The sequence below is a fragment of the Lynx rufus genome, unplaced genomic scaffold (genome assembly GCF_022079265.1).
Source record: "Lynx rufus isolate CCGP_SWC_20201006 ecotype Redwood Valley unplaced genomic scaffold, mLynRuf1.p SCAF_6, whole genome shotgun sequence".
NCBI lineage: Eukaryota > Metazoa > Chordata > Mammalia > Carnivora > Felidae > Lynx > Lynx rufus.
Window position 1 is genome coordinate 36,945,552 of NW_025814878.1, and position 10,113 is coordinate 36,955,664.

Consider the following 10,113-nt stretch of genomic DNA (forward strand, 5'->3'; position numbering starts at 1 on the left):
AGGTTTCTTTCTCTGGGTTATTTTAGATATTCTACTGGATGGTATTAGGTTCTATATCACTGAAAGATTTTAGTTTTATAACTTCTCTTCTCTCCCTTTCTCCATTCTTTCAGCAATTACTATGACTCAGATACAGGTCATGATCTAGGTGCTGGGATGTACCTCAGTGAATGTAACTCCTGTCTTAAAGTTGCTCATAGACTAATATGTGGATCAGACAAATGACAAACATATTTTTATTTTTCTCCATATTTACTAAGGGTTTGATATTCAAGCTAATTAAGTTCTGAAAAAAAAGTGTGAAGTCACCTGTAATAGTAAGCTCAGCCTGCCATAACAAAATGCCATAGACTGGGAGGCTTAAACAAAAGAAGTTTATTTTCTCACAGTTCTGGAAGCTGGAAGTGCTATATCAGGGCTCCAGGATGGTCAAGTTCCAATGAGGGCCCTTTTTCTGAGAACTATGTTGTTTCTTCCTCTTGTTATAAGGGCACCAGTTTTACTGCATCAGGGACCTCATTTAACCTTAGTCACTTCCATAATGGCCCTGTCTCAGATATAGTTACATGGGGGTGGTTAGGGCTTCAACATATGAAATTTGGGGGATATAGTTCAATTCATAGCATACCTCATTGATAATATCCTTCAGTGATACCTCCTTTCTCCCAGTTTGAACCCATCTAAAAGGTCTTCATCCTAGGTCTACTTCTGGTCAATTATTTAATATTTAAAAATTTTCAGTTCAAAAAACCTTCTCTCTATTTGCTTACTTCCTAGCTCATATAATTTGATACATAATTAATATAGCATTTTGATATATAATTACTTATTTTATCTTCCCTATGAGTGCCTCAAGGGCAGTGTCTCAAGTATCTGTTTTGTATAACAGAGAACACCAAAATTTAATGACTTAAAATGAGGATCACCATTTTATTACCTTTCATAGTTTTTGTGGGTCAGGAATTTGGAGAGGGCTTGACTGTATGGTTGTGACTCAAACTCTCTATATTAGTATGCTCAGACCACCATAACCAAGAAGTTCAAGATCAAGGTGCCCACAGAGTTTGTTTCTTGTGAGGTCTCTGTTCCTGGCTTTCAGTCAGCTGACTTCTCACTGTGTTCTCACATGGCCTTTCCTCTGTGCAGAGGTGAAAAGAGAGAGATCTCTGATATCCCCTCCTTACTTATAAGGATACTGGTTATTGGCTTAAGCCCCACTTTTATGACCTCATTTAACCTTATTTACCTGCTTAACTGTCCTGTCTCCATATATAGTCACTCTGGGGTTAAGGCTTCAACATGTGAATTTTGTGTGGGTCATAATTCAGTCCATAACAGTCTCTCACATGGTTTAGTCAGTCAGTGGATGGAATTGAAACACAGGGGACTGGAAGATCTGAGAGCTGTTTAGGTCTCTCTCTTTCTTTCTGCATATATTCTTAGGATCTCTCTATGTGGTCTGTCCATGTGAATTAGTTTTCTTTTTTTAGTGTTTATTTTGATTCCAGTTTGTTTAACATGCAGTGTTAATATTAGTTTTAGGTGTACAATATAGTGATTCAATAATTCCATACATCACCTGATGCTTATCATGACAAGTGCACTCTTTAATCTCCAGTACTTTTAATACATCCCCCAACCCCCGCCTCTGAAAGCTATCACTTTGTTCTCTACAGTTAAGTGTCTATTTCTTGTTTTGGATCCCTCTCTCTCCCCGCTCCCCCCCCCCCCGTGTTTTGTTTCTTAAATTCCACACATGAGTGAAGTCATAAGGTATTTGTCTTTGTCTGATTAACTTATTTCGCTTAGCATTATACTCTCTAACTCCATCCATGTCATTGGATGTGGCAAGATTGGCAGTTTTCATGCAAACTCTTCTTTATTCATCAATTGCTGGACACTTGAGATGCTTTTGTATGTTTGTTATTGTAAATAATGCTGCTGTAAACACTGGGTGCATGTATCACTTTGAATTAGTGTTTTTGTATTCTTTGGGTAAATACCCAGGAGTATGAGTACTGGATCATAGGGTAGTTCTATTTTTAACTTTTTGAGGAACCTCTATAAATTCCTCTATAAGAAACTCTCTATAAGAGAGTTTGATAACTGTCTACACTGTTTTCCAGAGTGGCTGCACCAGTTTGCATTCCCACCAAGAGGATGTTTCCCTTTCTCCACATCCATGCCAATATCTGTTGTTCCTTGTGTTGTTAATTTTAGTCATTCTGACAGGTGTGAGGTGATAGTTTATTGCAGTTTTGATTTGCATTTTCTTGATGAGTGATGTTGAGTAACTTTTCATGTTTATTCATGTCTTCTGCCCATTTTTAATTGGGTTGTTTTTTGGTTGTTAAGTTTAATAAGTTCTTTATATATTTTGGACACTAACCCTTTATCAGATATGTCATTTTCAAATATTGTATCGCATTCTGTAGGGTGCCTTTTAGTTTTGTTGACTATTTCCTTTGCTGTGCAGAAGCTTTTTATTTTGATGTAGCCCAATTGTTTATTTTTGCGTTTGTTTCCCTTGCCTGAGAGAACATACTTAGAGAAAAATTTGTTATGGCTGATGTCAGAGAAGTTACTGCTTGTGCTCTCTTCTAGGATTTTTATGGTTCCAAGTCTCATTTAGGTCTTTAATACAATTTGAGTTTATTTTTGTGTATAGTGTAAAAAGTGGACCAGTTTCGATCTTTTACATGTTGCTGTCCAGTTTTCCCAACACTATGTGTTGAAGAGATGGTCTTTTTCTCATAGATATTCTTTTCTCCTTGTTGAGATTAATTGACAATATAGTTGTGGTTTATTTCTGGATTTTGTATTCTGTTCCATTGATCTATTTTTGTGCCAATGCCATACTCTTTTGATGACTATAGCTTTGTAATATAACTTGAAGTTTTCCTCCAACTTTGCTTTTCTTTTTTAAGATTGCTTAGTTTATTCAAGGTCTTTTGTGGTTCCACACAAATTTTAGGATTGTTTGTTCTGTGAAAAATGCAATTGGTATTTTTTAAAAAAGGTTTTTTAATGTTTATTTTTGAGAGAGAGAGAGAGAGGCAGAGTGTGAGCAGGGAAGAGGCAGAGAGAGAGAGAGAGAGAGAGAGAGAGAGAGAGAGAGAATCTGAAGCATGCTCCAGGCTCTGAGTTGTCAGCACAGAGCCTGACACAGGTTTCGAACACATCAACTGTGAGATCATGACCTGAGCTGAAGTCGGGTGCTTAACCTACTGAGCCACCCTGGTGCCCCTGCTGTTGGTATTTTGATAGTGATTATATTAAATGTGTAGATTTCTTTGGGCAGTATAGACATTTTAAGGTTTGTTCTTCCAGTCCATGTGCATGGAATGTCTTTCCCTTTCTTTGTGTCACCTTCAATTTTTTTCATCAGTGTTTTACAGTTTTCAGAGTATAAGTCTTTCACCTCTTTGGTTAGGTTTATTCCTAGATGTATTATTACTTTTAGTGTAATTATAAATGGTACTGTTTTCTTAATTTCTCTTTCTGCTGCTTCATTATTAGTGTATAGAAATGCAACACATGTGGTGCCTAGGTAGCACAGTTGGTCAAGTGTCTGACTCTTGATCTCAGCTCAGGTCATGGTCTCATGGTTCACAAATTGAGCCCCACATCAGGCTCTGTGTTGATGGTGCAAAGCCTGCTTGGGATTCTGTCTCTCCTCTCTGCTCTTCCCCTGCTTATGCTCTCTCTTTCTCTCTCTCAAAATAAATAAATAAACTTAAAAAAAAAAAAGAAAATGCAACACATTTCTGCAGATTGATTTTGTATCCTGTGACTTTACTGACTTCATTTATCAGTTCTAACAGTTTTTTGGTGTAGTCTTTCAGGTTTTCTATATACAGCATTATGTCATTTGCAAATAGTGAAAGTTTTACTTCTTCCTTACTGATTTGGATACCTTTTATTTGTTATTGTTGTCTGATTGCTGTGGCCAGGACTTCCAATACGATTTTGAATAAAACTGGTAAGAATGGACATCATTTTCTTGTTCCTGACTTCAGGAAAAAGCTCTTGGTTTTTCCCCATTGAAGATGGTATTGGCTGGGGTTTTCATATATATTTATTTGTTGAGGCATGTTCCCACTAAGCTTACTTTGTTGAGGGTTTTTTTTGTTGTTGTTGAGAGTCTTTATCATGAATGGATGTTTACTTTGTCAAATGCTTTTTCTGAATCTATTGAAATGATCATATGATATTCTTACACTTTCTTTTATTGATACGATGTATCATGTTGATTGATTTGTGAATATGTGAATATTGAACCACCTTTGCAACACAGAAATATATCCCACTTGATTATAGTGAATTATTTTTTTAATGTATTGTTGGATTTGCTTTGCTAGTATTTTGTTGAAGGTTTTACATCTATGTTCATCAGAGATATTGGCCTGTATTTCTATTTTTTTTTTGTGGCATCTTTATCTGGTTTTGGTATCAGGATAACACTGGCCCCTGGAATGAATTTGGAAGTTTTCCTTCCTCTTCTGTTTTTTGGAATAGTTTGAACAGAATAGGTATTAATTATTCTTTAAATGTTTGGTAGAATTCACCTGTGCATCTGGGCCTGGACTTCTATTTATTGGGAATTCTTTGATTACCTATTCAATTTTTTTGCTGGTAATAATTCTGTTCAAATTTTATATTTCTTCATGTTTCAGTTTTGGTAAGTTACATATTTCTAGAAATTTATCCATTTCTTCTAGGTTTCCAATTTGTTGGCATATAGGTTTCCATAATATTCTCTTATAATTACATTTCTGTGGGGTTTGTTATTATTTGTCCTCTCTTATAAGTGATTTTATTTATTTGGGTTCCTTCTCTTTTTTTTCCCTTGACAAATCTAGCTAGAGGTTTATCAGTTTTATTGACTTTTTTCACAGAACCGCTCCTGGTTTCATTGGTCTGTTCTATTTTTTTAAATTTAATTTAATTTTTTTAGTTTCTATATCATTTTTGTATACTCTAATCTTTATTATTTACTTCCTTCTGCTGGTTTTAGATTTTGTTTATTGTTCTTTTTATAGCTCCTTTAGGTTTAAAATTAGGTTGTTTATTTGAGATTTTCTTGCTTCTTGAGGTAGGCCTGTATTACTCAAAATTTCCCTTTTTTTTTTTTTTAATTTTTTTTTTTCAACGTTTTTATTTATTTTTGGGACAGAGAGAGACAGAGCATGAACGGGGGAGGGGCAGAGAGAGAGGGAGACACAGAATCGGAAACAGGCTCCAGGCTCCGAGCCATCAGCCCAGAGCCTGACGCGGGGCTCGAACTCACGGACCGCGAGATCGTGACCTGGCTGAAGTTGGACGCTTAACCGACTGCGCCACCCAGGCGCCCCTAAATTTCCCTTTTAGAACTGCTTTTGCTGTGTCCCAAAGGGTTTGAACCATTGTCTTTTCATTTTCATCTGTTTACATTTAATTTTTAATTTCTTTTGTGATTCTCTGGTTGACTCATTCTTAGTTTAGTAGTGGGTTATTTAAACCCCTGCCCCATGTGTTTGTGGCATTTCCAGAATTTTTCTTGTGGTTGACTTCTAGTTCCATAGTGTTCTGGTCAGAAAAGATGCATGGTATGATTTTGATCTTTTTGAATTTGTTGAGGCTTGTTTTGTGGCCTAATATGTGATCTGTTCTGGAAAGTGTTCCATGTGCACTTGAAAAGAATGTGTATTCTGCTGTTTGGTGATGGAATTCTCTGAATATATCTGTTAAGTCCAACTGGTCCAGTGTGTCATTCAAAACCATTGTTATCTTGTTGATTTTCTCTTTAGATGATCCGTCTATTGACATAAATGGGGTGTTAAAGTCCATTACTATTATTGTATTATTATCAATTAGTTCCTTTATGTTTGTTATTAACTATTTTATGTATTTGTGTGCTCTCATGTTGGGTGCATAAATATTCACAGTTGTTATATCTTTTTGTTGGATTATCTCCTTTATTATTGTATAATGTCTTTCTTTATCTCTTGTTACAGTCTTTGTTTTAAAGTTTATTTTGTCCAATATAAGTATTGCTACTTGGACTTTCCTTTGATGTCCATTTTCATGATAAATGTTTCTCTATCCCCTTACTTTCAGTCTGCAGTTGTCTTTAGGTCTAAAATGAGTGTCTTATAAGCAGTATATAAATGAGTCCTATTTTTTTTTCTTTTTCCATTCTTTCACCCTATGTCTTTTAGTAGGAGTGTTTAGTTCATTTACTTTCAGATACCAGATATGGTTTTATTGCTATTTTATTACCTGTTTTGTGGTTGTTTCTGAAGATTTTGTCTTGATTCTTTCTTGTATTTCACTCTTTCATGGTTTGCTCATTTTCTTCAGTGATATATTTGGATTTCTTTCTCTTTATTCTTTGCAAGTTTATTAAGAGTTTTTGATTTGTGGTTACCATTAGGTTGGTGTATAACATCTTCTGCATACAGCAGTCTATATTGATAGGCATTTGATTTTGAACCCATTCTTTACTTGTCTACTTCCCATGTTTTAGGTATATGTTGTCATCTTTTACATCCTTTTATTTTGTGATTTCCTTGACTAATATTTTACAAAAATTTTCATTTTTACTGCTTTTGTGTTTCCTACCTTTATACCTCCCCTTTGTTCTTTCCTTTCCATTCAAAGAGTCTTTAATTTCTTGCAGGGCTGGTTTAGTGGTCATGAACTCCTCTAGTTTTTGTTTGAGAAACATTTTAACTCTCTTTCTATTCTGAATGATAGCCTTGCTGGCTAGAGTATTCCTGGCTGCAGATTTTTACTATTCAGCACTTCTAATATATCATGCCATTCACTTATGGCTTGGAAAGTTTGCTGAAAAATCTCCTGATAGTCTTATGTGGTTTCCCTCATATGTAACTGTCTTTTTTTTCTTTTTCTTTTGTTTTTTTTTTGGTCTTGCTGCTTTTTTAAAAAAATATTTATTTTTATTTGAGAGAGAGAGAGAGAGACAGGAAGAGGGGCAGAAGGAGAGAGAGAGAGTCTTAAGCAGGCTTCACACAGCATGGAACCCAATATGGGGCTCCATCCCAAGACCCTGGGATCATGACCTGAGATGAAATCAAGAATTGGCTCAACCAAATGAGCCACCCATGTGCCCCTGTCTTGCTGCTTTTAATATTTTTTCTTTGTCACTACAGCTTGCCATTTTAGTTATAATATGTCTGGGTGTGGATCTGCTTTTGTTGATTTTGTTAGGGGTTCTATGTTCCTCCTGGATGTGGATATCTGTTCCCTTTATGGACATTTTCAGCTCTTATCTCTTCCAATAAATTTTCTGTCCCTTTTCACTCACTTCTTCTGGGACTCCTATAATGTGAGTGTTATTATACTGGATAGAGTCACTTAGTTCCTTAAGTCTATTTTATTTTGCATAGCTTAAGTTTTCCCTCTCTTTTGTTCATGTTGATTACTTTCCATTACTCTGTCTTCTAGGTCACCAATTCCTTCCTCTGCTTCTTCTAGCCTGCTGTTTATTCCATCAAATGTATTTCTCATTCCATTTAATTGAGCCCTTTATCTCTGATATGTTATTCCTTATCTCTATAATAATGGTCTCACTGATGTCTTCAATTCTTTTCTCAAATACAGTGAGTATCTCTATGATTAGTTTAAATTCTCTATCAGGCAGTTTACTTATATCTAGTTCACTTAGATCCCTGGCTGTGACCTTGCCCTGTTCTTTCTTTCTTTCTTTTTTTTTTTATTTTTTTAATGTTTATTTTTTGAGAGAGAGAGACAGAGTGTGAGTAGGGGAGGGGCAGAGAGAGAGAGGGAGACACAGAATCTGAAGCAGGCTCCAGGCTCCGAGCTGTCAGCACAGAGCCCGATATGGGGCTCGAACTCACAAGCTATGAGATCATGACCTGAGCCGAAGTCGGACGCTTAACTGACTGAGCCACCCAGGTGCTCCTTGCTCTGTTCTTTCATTTGGAGCAAATTCTTCTGTCTTCTTTTGTCTAAATATCTGTGCCTGCTTTTGAGTTAGGAAAGTTAGCTACAACTCCTGTTCTTGAGCATACTGTCTTTATGAAGAAGATGTCCTGTAGTGCACAGTAGTGTAGTACCCCCTGCTCCCCAGGGCCTGGTGCTTCAGGAGTTATCTCCAGTATGTGCTGCTGTGTGTGTTCTGCTGTTTGTTCTGGCTGCTTTATCCTTCAGGCCAGTTGTCTACAGAGGTTTTCTTTGCCTATTGTGGACTCTGTTTGGTCCCTGTCCTGAATGTGAGTTTTAACTAGGTATGCTTTGGTCTGCTTGTGAATTGAGACCTGTCACCTCTGCTGCTACACCCAAATCCCTGAAAAACTCTTGGGTTGGGAGACATTGTAGACTGAGGTTTGGGCTGGTCTTCTGTGGGAGAGGGCCACTATGCTGGGACTGAGGCAAGCATTGCTGAGAGGAACAGTTCCACTGGAGATCAGTGGGGGCAGGGCTTGGTATAAACAAGTTTTGGTACCAAGTGAATGGTGCCACATTGGTTCCTGTAAGTGGCCCTGTGCTTATGCGGAGGGAAGGGGGAAATGAAATGGCACCTGCCGGTTCCTTTGTTTCTGGAGGAGTCTTTGTGCATGCTGCCTTTCTGGGACACACTCTAAGATGAGCAAATAGCCTCTCTGCTGTGTTCCCTGGGTGTTCTTCAGATTGCTGTTTATATAGTGTATGTCTGTGGGCTATTTGCTCTGCCTTCTCTCCAAGAGCAGCCCCAATGCTTTGGGCTCTCCCTGAGCCAAGCCTGCTGACCTTAGAACTCCATGCTTTTAGTCCCACTGGTTGCAAGAACTCATGAAATTTGGCCCTGTCACTTTCCAATTCAATTGCTATGGGGATTCGTTTTCCCTGTGCACTTCCTTGTGACCATGGTCCCTGTCTACTGTGGCAGCCACAATCCATTTCTCTCCCAAACCAGTTATCCACATTTCCTCCCATCTTTGATATGGCCTTTTCTGTACCTTTAGTTGTGGAGTTTGTTCATCCAGCCTTCAGGTCAATTTCTGGGATATTTAGGATGATTTGATAGTTATCTGGTTGTATTTATGTGGAGTCTAGGGTCCCCCTACTCTGCTGCCATCTTCCTTTCCTGTGAATTAGTTTGGGTTAAGTACAGAAATCTTAACAGTTGTTGGACTGCTTGCATGGCATCTGGCTTCCCACAAAGCATGTGTCCCAAGAGAGCAAGGCAGAAGAACATAGCATTGTTATGCTTTTGTCTTGAAAATCCCATTATATTACTTCTGACCTACTATATTTGTTGAGGCAGAAGGTCATCCAGATTCAAGAGGAGGAGACATAGACTCTGCCTTCCAGTAGGAGGAATATCAGAATTACATAGTAAAAGAGCATGAAGGTTAGGAAGTATTGTTCCTGATGTTTTTTGAAAATCTGACTTACTATAGGCAGGAACCATGTTTCTACAAGCTTTATGTTATTCAAGCTTTCCACATTGTTCAATATGAGAAGATGTCCAATAAGTTATTTTTGTGTCATCCTTGCACAGATAACATGCTAATTTTCTCTGTATCATTTCAGTATATGTGCTGCTGAAGCAAGCACCCAGTAAATAATTTTCAAAGAAAAAAAAGGTATATTGCTCTTAATTCATGTGCATGTGCTTTTCTGTTTGAACCTTCTGGAGTCAGCCTTTTTCAGTTTTTAACTCATTGTTTGTAATTGAAAAGATGGGATAAACTTAGATACAATAAACAGTAGCAGGACTCATAAAGAACATCTAAACATATTTCTGTGACAAGTGTATTAATTCCAAAATGAACCTAGGATGCCATTTTTCTTGACATTGGCTAATTGGCAATGGTATGTTTTTTCACATTTGATCTCTTAGGACCTATTTTAAAATATACACACAGAAACACACACACACAGGCATCCAGACTCTGAGTATGTGGGGTGGGGTGGGGGAAGGGAGGGAGAGAGAGAGAGAGAAATTATAAGGATTTGGTTCACATGATTATGAGTCAAAAATTTGCAAGGTTGGACAAGCAGGCTAGAGATCCAGGGAAGAGTTGATGCTGCAAATTGAGTCCAAAGGCAGTATGATGGAATTCCCATTTCTTCAGGGTAGGTCATTCTTTTTCTTAATTCCTT

General features: G+C 37.3%; 1 pseudogene; it reads right to left on the reverse strand.

The window, feature by feature from the left end:
• Positions 1-9,463: 9,463 nt before the first annotated feature.
• Positions 9,464-9,564, reverse strand: LOC124529493 (uncharacterized; annotated as a pseudogene).
• Positions 9,565-10,113: the final 549 nt, after the last annotated feature.